General features: G+C 36.6%; 1 long non-coding RNA gene across 1 annotated transcript; it reads left to right on the top strand.

Annotated features, from left to right (window-relative positions):
* The first annotated feature begins 3162 nt into the window (after window positions 1-3162).
* LOC118040967 (uncharacterized) lies at window positions 3163-4192 on the top strand. The gene is made up of 3 exons (XR_012170929.1): window positions 3163-3378; window positions 3526-3794; window positions 3986-4192. It is a non-coding gene; the product is annotated as an uncharacterized lncRNA (long non-coding RNA).
* Window positions 4193-14357: the final 10165 nt, after the last annotated feature.

Below are 14357 nucleotides of genomic sequence, written 5' to 3' on the forward strand. Positions count from 1 at the left end.
AAGAATTCTTTATTGCGTGAGGACTGCGTCAACAAGATCCGATTTCCCCTTTTCTGTTTGACATAATTGTTGAGGGCCTCTCAGTCCTCTTTCAAAGGGCATCTAGGGGGAACATTATTAAAAGTTTAAGTTAGGTTGTTATCTTTATAGTCATTTTCTTAATAAAAGTTTCAACTATTACCAAAAAAAAAAAGAAAAAAGAAGTAACCAGGCACTATAGAATGAAGTTATCGTTGTGTGCAGACAAATGTCGTGTGCTGCTGGACCCAACACACAATCTACTAGGCACCATTTGTTCTGTCTATTCTGACACGATAAGCACTTGAGAGTTTATTTGATTTTATTCGGTTGATTTAAAGGTGTATTTTGATATAAAAAAAATTAAAAAAGAAATATTTTTTCTTCAATATTAAGACCTATTTGATATTTGTAGTTTAACTCATAAAATATAGGATTTGTATTTTTATTTAATAATTTTATTTTTTAAAAATTTTTTTTATTTGATTATATAATAACAAAAAATAAAAGTAATAGAAACTTGTAGAATTCAGCATCAGCTAAATATCATGATGTTTGATTCAGATTGTGATAACTTTATAAATAATAAATCCAAATAAATTATGATGACTAATTCAAAATCAATTAAATATTGGAAGAACTTTTTTAACATTAAAACGAGGACGTATTAAATCAACCTGAACTTTACGACTTAACTTATAAAACCCGCGACTCGTATCATGAACTCCACTTGAAAAAATTTTAAAAATAAAATTAAGGTATTATGATAATTAATCAAGCACCACAATATTTTTCAATCCTAAAAAGAGTAATATATAATTCTTCAATGGTTAATATGAAAACAACATTAATAATTCAAGATTTTTACTAAAACTATAACTATGTTGTTGATTATTGTTAATTATTGGGTTAAACCTGGTTTATCTATATAAAAAAAAATGAATTTAGTTCAAATATTTAGAGGCTTTCCTTTTCTTATATATATATATATATATATAGGCCGACAAGGAATGGTCTGGTCCAAATTTCTTGCGTTATCGTGCAATTACACGCGAGAAATCTACCAAGCTCGAGTGGGCGGAAAACTTTTGATACCATCGTAGATTGATTACAGATCTGAATCCTCTGTATAAATTATAACTGATATTGTGAAGAACGCTTGTCATTGTAAACACAACTTTTCAAAATTATAAAAGCGTATCTACTTTTCTGGCGCTGCTCTTCGACAACCAGCTTTTTTCAAGCAAACCATGGTGAAATCTAGGGTTAAGATTAAAAAAGAAGATGCGAGGGAAGATGAAGTACAGCAATCAGATTAGCGAGAAGAGCAAGCATCAAATTTCTGGATGGAGAATTATCGTATTGTAATGAGAAGTTCCAGTTTTCCAGACTGCAGCTGTAGAAATGACAAGGACACCTGCTCAGAAGGCCAGTAAACTGTCCTTCTTCGTGAGAATGATTTGGTTGGTTTTGTTTGCTTTGCTAGTTATGTTAGCAACTCAAGCTTGGCTTTGACAAATGAAGCAGATGAAAGTGTTTGGGCTTTAAGCTTTTCATGACCACCCGGCCGGAGATTGAATTCATGGCTTCTCTTATTCTGCTGGCTCTGCTACTAACATGGTAGTAGTAGAGCTTTCGACTGTCAGGCATGGCGTCAGTATCGTCACTACTAACATGGTAGTAGAGCTTCCTTGAAGTTGAATATGACTCCTCGGAAGCTCTTCGATGCCAGTCTTCACATCTTAATGTATTCGCTTTTAACTTGTTTGGGGTCTTTTCAGAATGGATCTTGAGAATGTTCCTCCTCCTGTTCTTCGGTATCTTTTGCAGCAGGTTCCTTCATGGATCATAACTCCCACCATTCTCAACAGATGGAGAAGAAGGTTAAAAGGATAAAAGAAATAAATGTATGAAAGTGAAGAGGTGTGCTGGACCCAACGCAGAGTCTACTAGGCGTTATCTGTTCTGACAAGCCAAGCAGTCGAGATTTTATTGGATTTTATCCTGTTGATTTGAAGTGTGCGATTTGATCGAGATAAAAACTGAAAAGTATATTAAAAAAATCGAATGGGATAGGGATAAGGAATCGCGGCGATAAACAAACAGAGGAGGCAAGATAATAGACATGTAAAACCTTCCCCTTCCACCAACAGGGCATTCCAACAGCCCACTCGAGCAAACAGTCGCAAAAGTTAGAATAAAAGTGGATTCAACCTCAGCCAAACTGGTACCTGCAGATAGAAGAAAGTGAATTATTCATGAGTATACATAATAGTATTTGCCACCAATGCTTGGAATCGATTAAATTAATAAAAAAATTATTTTAAAAAATAAACCCGTCTACTAGGCGTTATCTATTCTGCCCACCAATTCTGACAAGACAATCACTTCAGGTTTATTTGCTTTATTTTTATCTTTATCAGTTTAACAAATTTTTTTTTTTAATTATATAATAATATTATAAAATTAAACTAATTAATATTATGAGATGTTTGATTAAAACTAAACTTCTTCATAAAATAATTCTTGAATGGATAATAGCAATTTGCAATGGAGAAGCTAAATGAAAAGTCAAAAATAAAAAACTAATATTTTAGTTTTTCTTTATTTGTTTTTGCATAAGTCAAATAAAATGCTAAAATACATTTTTTCTTCCACAAATGTTATTCATATGTATCTCTTCAAAGAGCCAAAATTAATAAAGTGGGGCCACTAAAAAATAAAATCAATTAAATATACCATGTGGAAAAAAAAAATAACATTAAACTTATTAAAAAATAATAAAACACTTGTTTCTTCCATTCCAATATAAATGGCTCTTCAAATGGTTTTTTTTATTGGAATAAATATGGTAAAAAAAATTATATTTATATTATTCAAAATGTTATTTTATTAATTTAATTTTTTTAAATAATATTTTGCATTGGACATGCTCTGATACGAAAACAGCAATAATAATTCAAGATTTTTACTGAAACTAGGACCCGTTATGCATGTTGTTGGTTATTAGGCTAAGATATGTTCTGTCCATAAGAAATGAATCTGATCTAAATATTTAAAAGTATTATTAAAAAAATTAAACCGTATATATATATAGATATATGGGCCCATCAGAGATGGGCGTTATCGTGCGATCACACGCGAAAATCTACAAAGCTCGAGCGGAAGACTGGAGAACTTCGTAGATTGATTATAGATCTGACTCCTCTTATAAATGAAGAGCACAAATTCATTGTAAACACAACCTTTCACTTTCAAGAAAAAGGAAGTCATTCAATACGGGCGTCTGCAGCTATGGATTCGATCAAGCCTTCAGCCCCCAGCCGCAGTGTTTCCAAGTCCAAACACAGGAAACGATGGGTACGAACCAAATCTAGTTATATTTCTATGTTTTTCTTAAAAAATAGATTATTCTTGATGCTTGTCTCTTGAATTGTTGTTGCTATATTTCATGTCATTATCCCCAGAAATTAAAAAATTATTATTATTCTTATACATGTTAAGAAGAACAAAGAGAGGAGGGAAAAGATGGAACGATTGAAAACAGATATGGTAGAGATCGGCGAGGGACAAAAACGCATAAGAGAAGGGCAACGAGAAATAAGACAAAAGTTTGAAGAGATAGAATCTGAATGCCGCAGCCTCAAAGAGGAGACGATGAACATAGCCAAGCAGAGTGATTACAACCAAGTCAGGATCAACCTAATGCTTAGCATCTTGAAAGCCCGTGAAGACAGCAACTTTGCCCATGCTGATCACCTCACTGGGCTCCTCCGGTTGGTTAAATTCCCTTCGCCATTTCTTTTCTTAATTATTGGGATTTCGGATTCGATAATTAATCTTGCTAATGCTAGCTATTACAAGGAGGGAAACATAAGCTAACGAACTCAAAATAAAAGAATCAAAATGCACTGTTGATAATTATTTTTCTCTCAATCATTGTGTTTCCTATTCGTTGTGTTGCCAGCGAGGAAATGGAAAAGCAGGAACAAGGAAAGGCAGGCCTGGTTGGCTGACCAATGATCATGGAAAACAAGGAGCAGTTTGCCTTTGCAGTGACTCCTGATCGTCTTTTCTTATTAAAATGAAATCATCAGTCCTAAATCGAGATATGTATTGACATTAGTCTTTCCTTGATATCCTTCTTCCTTTGATGAAGTATTCATTTGATTAAGGATTTGCGTTCTCTGTTCCGAGATGAATGTTCTGAGTTATAGTACATACTATGTGAATTGCCGGGCGATGCCGCCGGTTGTTATATAAACGGTAGAAGCATTCGGTTGAGTATAACCTGAGGTAATCGAAGAAGAAGATAGGCAGACATAATTGAACAAAATGAAAAGAATACCTAAAGCATGGAGGCTAAACAATGCTCTCTGTTAAAGAATCGTAGCAGGCATTGTTCAAGTCTCAAATCCAAAGCCACATGTGCAGAACAAATCGTAATTCACCTAGCTGCAGAAAAAAAAGAAGCTAAAAGAGCTCATGCCCTTTCACCGCGCACTTACATTTCACCTATTTTAACTTGATTTTAGGGGTTAGAAGATGTTTTATATATAATCCATTAGTCATTAACGTTTCTAATGGGGTAAATAAATTGTGTAATGACTCAAACACATTTAGAAGTAATAAAATTTAAAACCGGGAAGAAGAGCTTAATGATCTCTTTCTACTTTGAATGCATAGTAAAAATGCTATTTGGCCCATAAAATTAAAAAACAAATGATAGAACTTACGTTTGAGGGTATTTAGGTCTTTTCAAAATAGTAGTTTTGTAATTATGCATTTGGACGAGGGGCAATCAAGTCTTTGACTATACATAGAAAAAAGATTTTTAAAAAAGTGGGAGGTGCCCACACTATTTGGGCGGTATGTACAATGTATTTTGGAAGTCAAATGTCATTGTTAACGACGATGTTTGAAATGACAGGTCATCCTTTTTGTGGTGGTGGGATGCTTGTTCAAGAAGAAGGTGCAATTGAGCTCCCATGAATAATTTTTTTTCCTCTATCTTTTCTCTCTCTTGACCTACAAATTCATGTCATTTCTTTCAAAAAATCAATTATGTCTTTCGATTTGTTTCTATCTATTTTAGTCTTTATTGTTTTTATTGTTGTTTGCTTTTGCTTTTATAAGGATTTTGTTTAGTGATTTTTTAATGTTTGTTTTCTATGAGCTAATCTCAATCTCATGAATCAGGTAAGTAGATTTAAAGATTAGCCCAAATTATTTTGGTATTTTTGTGCTTTTTTGTAAAAACTAATTATTTTTTAATTTCATCATTTAACTCATTAGGCCTTAGTTTCATGGAACTCATTAGGCCTTGAGTTTCATGATTTTTCCTGTTTTTTTATGTCCCGTTCATATATTTCAGGCTGCAGGTTTTTCCGGTTAACCCATGATGATTCAGGTTTTTTTTTCAAAGTTTTTTTTATTTGAATTTTTTTGATCTAGTCCTTTAACATTAAGTTATTGAGTCATAAGCTTCGTGGCTTTTATCATATTTATTTTTATGAGTTTATGATGATCTTATATCTTTTATCTTAAGAAAGAGTGTGATTGCAAAGCAAAAGCAATGGCGCAGCCGCGTTAGCAAACCAACGAAGTAGGAAATAATCTACGTTTAATGGATAGCAGACGTGCTCACAAAGTATTTGTGGAATTTCTTTCTTTATACTTCCAAAATATGACAGAAAGGGATTGAAAAACCCACCTCTCAAGGTCATAGGTTTTCGAAAAGAAACCCTTAATTTGTCCTGTTTGAGTTTCAAAACAAAGTGAGATCATATGTAGCCTTGCTATGGGATCATTTCTCTATGTTCATGGCAAAATCATGCAACCAAAAATCTATATCTGGGATTGGCCTTTTATTCTGATAAAAACAGAAAGTTGATTCTGCTGTGAACCTTGGGTCGATTCTCTTGAATAAAACAGAAGCCGAGGTTTTCCATATATGATTGGAAGAACGATGATCATGTTGCTTTTGAACAGATCATGGTGAGGAAAAGGCCAAGCGAAGAGTATTTGCAGAAAAACATAAGAGAGATGGATCTTGTTAAGAATAAGAACAAAAGTACACAATACTAGATTGAATGAATTGATTTTATTGAATGAAAGTGGCTAATAAATAGCCTTACAGGAATAACAAATAACTGGAAAGTAGCTCATGTTCATAGTAACGTGGCACATACAATAACGAAAAATAAGCAACTGAAATCCTTTACTTATGCTTGACCATGAATGCCTTCCTGAAGACCAGGGACTCATGGACTTATTCAAATACTAAAATAAACCCCTTCATTCCTTCCCTTAAACTTACTGCGATATGCAGTTAGTTTACATCAGTAATTTCTTGGACTCCCAACAGTGTTCTTAGTTTCAAAAATGCATCAAGCTTTAAAGGCTTGGTCATTAAATCTGCCACCTGATCCTGACTTCCACAATGAACTAATGCAATTGTACCTTCTTTAGTAAGATTTCTCAGAAAATGATATCTCACATCAATATGCTTACTGCGTCCATGCATCACCGGATTTTTAGACAATTTAATAGGTGAGCTGTTATCACATTTCACTTGTGTGCACTCTTCATTGCAATGTCCCAATTCCTTTAAGACTCTTTTTATCCAAAGAGCTTGACATACATACATTGCGGCTGCTACAAATTCTGCTTCAGTTGTTGAAAGAGTCACTATTGGTTGCTTCTTCGAACTCCATGAGACTGCTCATGAGCTTAACAAAAAAACATATCCACTTGTACTCTTTCTATCCTCCATATCTTCGGCATAATCACTATCCGTAAATGAGAGTAGTTCACTACTCCCCCCTTTCTTGTAATGAATTCCAAAATTTATCGTCCCTCTCAAATATCTAAGTGCCCTTTTTGCTATTTGTAGATGAAGTTCCGTAGGTTTAGCCATATATCTGCTGATGAGACAGGTAACAAACATCATGTCTAGTCTTGTTGCTGTGAGATACATTAAGCTGCCCACTAACTGCTTATAATATGTTTCATCTGTAGGAAAGCTAACCTACTATTGTCTTTGTTGTTATTCATATATATAGCAGATTACAAGAGTGATTGTCGCATATATACATGGCAATCTAATCATTCTAAATACAGTATGAAATATTACAGATACAATGGAAAGATTATAGGAGAGTATTATGGCTGATTCATAGCGATAGAATTATATGAATCCTATGTTATCAATATCTCTTTCATCCCCCCGCAAGCTCAAAGTGGGAGTGAGCCAATGAAGAGCTTGTCACGATTGGGAACAAACTTGGTAGAACATAGTGGTTTAGTGAAGATATCTGCAGTTTGAGTAGAGCCAGCAACATGTTCTAACACAAGATCCCTGCTAGCAACACGTTCTCGGACGAAATGGACATCAATTTCAATGTGCTTTGTGCGATGATGAAAAACTGGATTTTTGGCCATAGTCACAGCACTGATATTGTCACAGTACAACTTGGGAGGTGGAAGACAATAGCCAATACTCTGTAGCAAATTCATAAACCACATGAGTTCAGCTGTAGTGGAAGCTAATGCACAATATTCTACCTCTGCCATGGAACGAGATCAATTAAAGGAGTGTGAACAAGGTGAAGACCAAGATCAAGAGTGCCCTTTAAATATCGAAATATCCTCTTCACAGGAATGAGGTGAAGCTCCCTTGGTGCAAGCATGTATTGACAAACACGATGAACATAATAGGAGATGTCCGGTCGTGTGAGAGTGAGATATTGCAAGGAGCCAACAAGCTGTCGATAAAAAGTTGGATCAGATATCAAGGCACCATCAGTGGCTGTCAATAATGTTCCTGAGGCAAGCGGAGTGGCAACTGGTTTTGGACCAGCTAAACCGAATTTCTGCAAAAGGGACACTAGGTACCGTGTCTGAGTGACAGTGATAGTGGTGGCATCTCTAGCAACTTGAAGACCAAGGAAGTAATGAATATCACTGAGATCCTTCATGCTAAACACAGAGGAGAGATGAGAGATAAATGCAGAGATTTGTGAAGGAGAACTCCCAGTAATAAGTATATCATCAACATATATTAAGAGAAGAAGAATATCTGAACCCTGGCGTTGATAGAATAATGACTGATCATAGGGACAACGAAGAAAACCCATCGATTGAATGTAGGTGCTGAATTTCATATACCACGCACGTGGTGCTTGTTTTAAGCCATACAAGGCTTTATGGAGAAGACAGACATGCTGTGGGAGAGCAGGATCCTCATGACCAGGCGGCTGAGCTAAGTACACATGTTCTTGTAAATCACCATGTAGAAACGCGTTGTTGACATCTAACTGTCTAAGGATCCAGCCCTGAGATAAACCGATTGTGAGAATGAGCCGAATAGTGCTTACCTTGACAACCGGGCTAAAGGTTTCATCATAGTCCAACCCTGGAAGTTATGTAAAACCTCTGGCCACAAGTCTAGCCTTATACCTGTCAAGTGTGCCATTGGACTTCGTTTTAACTTTAAAGACCCACTTACTGCTAACTACATTCATATCTGGTTTGCGAGGAACCAAAGTCCATGTGCTATTGGCATGAAGAGCATCCATTTTAGCTTGCATGGCCTGCTTCCATTGAGGATGTTGAAGTGCCTGGCGGAAGGAAGTGGGCTCTGATGGCTGAGCTGCAAGATCAGCAAGAAAACAAACAGGTATATGATATTTAAAAGAAAAGAAGACTTTCGGTTTAAGATTCCCTGTTTAAGTGTGAGTGACCATTTGATGAGTACGTTGTGGAATGCTTGGAGGAACAGACGCAGGCGATGAAGGAGGCAATGCTGATGGCAGTGGAGTTGGAGACATATGGACTGAGGAGCAGACGGGTTCCATCAAGTGTGGAGGCATAACCTCGACATCAACAATTCCAGCAAACTGGGAACTAGTAGTTGAGGATTGTATGGCAGTATTCTGAAGAGATTTGGGAAGTGCTTGTAGGTGAAAAAGTTGACTACGAGAGGAATGAGAGGCTATAACATTCTTAAATGGAAAATGCTGCTCATTAAATCTGACATGTCGACTAATATAAATGCGGCCTGAATGTGGTTCAAGGCAGCAATATCCCTTATGTTTGGCTGAGTATCCAAGGAATACACAGCATATTGATTTGTATTCCAGTTTGGTCCGACCAAAAGGTGAAATCAAGGGATAGCAGGAGCAACCAAAGACCCGTAGAGAGTCATATTTTGGTGAGGTACCAAAGGCAAGCTCATAAGGAGACATGTGATCAAGCACTGAAGATGGCAGACGATTGATTAAGAAGACAGCAGTGTTGAAGGCTACTTTCCAGTATTTAACTGGAACAGAAGCATGTGCTAGTAGTGTTAAACTTGTCTCGACAATATGTCTATGTCTTCGTTCAGCCAAACCATTTTGTTCAGGGGTCCCTGGACAGGAAAGCCTATGAATGATACCATTAGCTGCAAAATGAGTTTGCAATACTGTGTTAACAAATTCACCACCACCATCACTTTGAATAATTTTCACAGAGTTATTGAATTGGTTTGCCATTTGGTGAAGAAATGCAGGGAAAATTGTGATAACATCAGATTTTCGAGCCATAGGGAAAAGCCATATATAACGTTGATATTCATCAACAATGAGTAAATAAAACCGAAAACCATCATAAGAAGAGACTGATGCAGGACCCCAGACATCAGTATGAAGGGTATGCAGAAAAGAAGTTGCATATGTTTGATGAGAATGAAAGGGCAACTTTGAAGATTTGCCCAGCATACAACTGTGACAAAACGTTGTCATTTTATTTAAAGATGGTAAACATAATCTGCTGAGGATTTGAGAGTGAGGGTGACCAAGACGAGCATGCCACAAACTGCCTGGAACTTTAGTTGCTAGAAAACTGAGCGAAGGCTTTGAGAGCTGCTGCAGATTGATAGGATATAGACCATTCGCCATTGGACCTTTAAGGATCACTTGATTTGTCTTCATGTCCTTGAGAAGGAATCCCCATGGATAAAAGAGAAAATAACAGTTATTGTCTCTTGTAAACTGAGATACAGACAATAATTTTCCTTTGATATCAGGAACAACTAGAACATTATGAAGCTGAAGAGTAGTAGACGGCAGAGTAGCTTGTCCAATACCAGTTATAGATAAACCATTACCATTGCCAACCATAACAGTATCAGTACCAGAATAGGGATGAATACCTTGCACCTCATTGGAATTAGGAGTCATGTGCTGGTTTGCACTAGTGTCGGGATACCAGGTGTCCTTTGTAGTGTCTCCAATATGGATTGCAGCAAAAGCCTTGTATTGTTCTGCTTCTTCGTCTGAGGCGAAACAACCATCTGCTTTGTGGTTTGAACCGCCACATCGAAAACATGTAATGTTACCTCGTCCACGACCAAATGGGCGGCTTCCACGAGTAAAAGAGGACAACTTGACTCCAGAAGAATTGTCAATAGGACGAGAGGAACGCACATCTTTATTGCGTGGCTGGAAAGGCATCTTATGGTAACCACTAGAACGAACACGAGTATTATGATTACCTTGAGATCTTGCATGGAAACGATTTTTATTAGTATAGAAAGCAACACTAGATTGAGATGTTCTTGTACCTTGAAGTCTGATTTCAAAATCACGAAGCTTGCCAATAACTCCTTCTAGAGAAGGAAACATGTCACGAGCATTGAGTGCTGCAACAATAGGATCAAACTCAGATCCTAGCCCATGTAGGATACAAATAATAAGGTCATCATTTTCCATTGGTTTGCCTACACCACGAAGAGACAAGGCCAACGACTTTGCTCTGTGTAGATAATCTTCTAAAGAAAAGGTGCCTTTGGTGAGAGTTTGCAATTCTCCCTTTATTTGCTGAATGCGGTCTCGGGTGTGACTTCCATAAAGAGTCTCCAATATAGTCCAAGCATCATGATTAGACTCACTATTGATGACTTGGGAGAGAGGACCGTTTGACAATGAGCTGTTGATCCATCCAAGGACCAATTGATCAATACGCAGCCAAATTGCTGCAGCTGGATTTGGTTGTGATGCACCATCAGCATCAACAATGGTTAATTCAGGACAGGGAACTCCATCTGTCACATACCCAAGAAGACCATGTCCTCTTAGGATTGGAACAACTTGTGCTTTCCAAAGCAGATAATTATTTGAGGCTAGCTTAGTAGAAATATCAGGTAAGCGAGTTTTGGAAGGTGTAAAATCTAGAGAAAGGGCAGCGGCTGGGGACAAGATTGAAGTGGTGAGGGATTCCATTGCAAGCTCTGATACCATGTAGGAAAGCTAACCTACTGTTGTCTTTGTTGTTATTCATATATATAGCAGATTACAAGAGTGATTGTCGCATATATACATAGCAATCTAATCATTCTAAATACAATATGAAATATTACAGATACAATGAAAAGATTATAGGAGAGTATTATGGCTGATTAATAGCGATAGAATTATACGAATCCTATGCTATCAATATCTCTTTCATCATCTACTTTAACTCCATCTTCATCTTTATTGACTCTGCATTCGGGAACTATTGGATTATTCACCGCATTGCACTCCATCATACCAAACCTCTTCAACACCTCTAGTGCATATTTCTTTTGACATATGTAAGTGCCACCTGAATTCTGTAATACTTCGATTCCCAAAAAATACCGCATCTTCCCCAAATCTGACATGTCAAACTCTCTCATCATGGAACTTTTGAATTCGGACAACATATGTGCATCATCTCCAGTAAATATTAAATCATCAACGTAAACACTTACAATGATAATCTTTCCTTCCCTGCTTCTCTTGGTGAATAACGTTTGCTCACTTTCACACCTTAGAAAACCTTCATTGACGAAGTGAGTCTCGATTCGGCTGAACCAAGCTCTTAGAGCTTGTTTTAATCCGTACAACGCTTTATGCAGCTTGTAAACTAGATGTTCGTTGCCCCTCTTTTCATACCCTTTTGGTTGGTCAACGTAAACATCTTCATGCAACTCCTCATGAAGAAAAGTCGATTTGACATCCAACTGATAAATAGTCCAGTTTTTTTGAGCTGCTAGAGCAATAATCATCCTTACTGTATCCATTCTTGCCACTGGTGCAAAGACTTCTGTATAATCTATTCCATGTTGTTGTGAGTACCCTTTGGCAACTAGCCTTGCCTTGTATTTGTCAATATCCCCATGCTCGTTATATTTTGTTTTGTAGACCAATTTGACTCCAATTTTTTTGGCTCCCTCTAGCAACTCGTTAAGCGTCCAAGTATTGTTCTTCTCGATGGCATTAATTTCACTATCCATAACAAGTCTCCAATGTTTAACTTTCACAGCATCTTTAAAATGAATGGGATTAGAGGACATAATTAATGCCATATTTGACTCATATTCAGATAAGCCTTTCCCTGTAACATAATCTTGCATCCACACCGGAGGACCCCTTTCTCTTCTTCCACTTGTCAACAGGCCACTCTCCCCGTTTTTCATCATTTGCGCCGTTGGATTGTTGCCACCTGTCAGATGATCACTCTCCCTGTCTGGCAGCATTATCGCCGTTGGATTAACATCCATTTCGCCACCTGTCATCTCCATTTCTCCACCTGGTCGTGTCCGTGCCGTAGGATCAGCATGTTCACCTACTCTTTCATCTGGATAATTTGTGACAGATTCTCCTTGTTTCATCTCCAGCACCTCAAAATTCCTGTGAAAGATTTGAAGTTGAGCACGCCAAACCCTTGTATTTCCTTGGTATTTGATCTTCATGGAATCCCATAACTGCTTTGTTGTGTCCTTTTGAGTAATGGTCTTCAGAATGGATTTGTCGATGGACTGAAAAAGGTAATTTTTAACCTTTAAATCTTTCAACTTTGTCTCTTCCAATGTCTTTTTATGTGCATTATTCAAAATTTCCCCTGATGCAGGCTCGACATATCCTGTCTCAATAACACTCTAATACTCTTTGGAACACAAGAGATTCTCCATTAGCATGTTCCAATGCTCATAGTCTCCATCAAATTTTGGGATGCAAGGTGATGCAAAATTACTGGACTCTGCTGCCATTTGTTGAATATTGACCCTCAAGAACTCACTTTGCCACTCTGTGTTTAAAATCACTCAAGAACTCACTCACTGAAGTCACTCAAGAACTCACTCACTTTGTGTTTGAAATCACTCAAAATATGTGTCCTCCCTTTTGTTTATATTTCTTCGTCACAAGCCAGTGCATGCTCTGATACCAATTGTTAAGAATAAGAACAAAAGTACACAATACTGAATTGAATGAATTGATTTTATTGAATGAAAGTGGCTAATAAATAGCCTTACAGGAATAACAAATAACTGGAAAGTAGCTCACGTTCATAGTAACGTGGCACATACAATAACGAAAAATAAGCAACTAAAATCCTTAACTTATGCTTGACCATGAATGCCTTCCTGAAGACCAGGGACTTATGGACTTATTCAAATACTAAAATAAATCCCTTCAGATCTTTGGTTACGAAGATGCTCTGATACATTTATTTATGAGACTGGGGCAAACTATCATGGCTGAAACCAGAAGCAACCACCACCCTGTAAGAAGTATGAAACCCAATGAAAGAAAGGCTAGAAAAAATAGAAATAAGAGAGCAGGGAACTGGCAAACGCAGCTGACCATGAAAATAAACAAGCTTGTGGGCTTATGGGGGGAAAGAAGGTAGATAAATCCTCTCTAACACATATCATATGATAGTTGATATGAAAAGTAGCAAGAAAGAAGCTCAGCACCCCCTTAACAAACCAAAAAACATGGAAAGCGATGAAAAATTGAAAGGATAGGAGCTTAAGCAACTCGATCATGGACAAATAAAATAGGAACAGTGTAAACTAAAAGGGAAAGGGAAATAGTATCGTCCTGCTTTTCTTGTTGAGAGTCAACACAACTGTTGGTTCCAAAAATATCATAAAACTATCAAATAAAATTATTTAAGTGTATTTAGTGTTAAATAATATATTTATTTTTATTTTATTTATTAAAAGTAGAATATTATTTTCAGTTTAATTTATATATAATCTTTTCGTATTTAGATTAACATAAGCACTTTAGAATAAATAGATTAATGAGAATTTCGATCTTCTTCTCTTTTATGTTCGTATTTCTTTTAAGGAATAAGTCTTAATTCCACACACAGCTTTCGCGGATCCAAAATTTTTTTGAAGTGATATTTTGTCTTCCATTCCTGTTATGACTGCTGATGGCACTCTCATGCCCTTAGTAGGTGTTGGTTATGTTGTCACACCTCATTTATCTCCTTCCAATGTTTATCTTATTCAAAACCTCAAATTGAATCTTGTTTCTTTT

Source organism: Populus alba, chromosome 1 (genome assembly GCF_005239225.2).
Source record: "Populus alba chromosome 1, ASM523922v2, whole genome shotgun sequence".
Lineage (NCBI taxonomy): Eukaryota > Viridiplantae > Streptophyta > Magnoliopsida > Malpighiales > Salicaceae > Populus > Populus alba.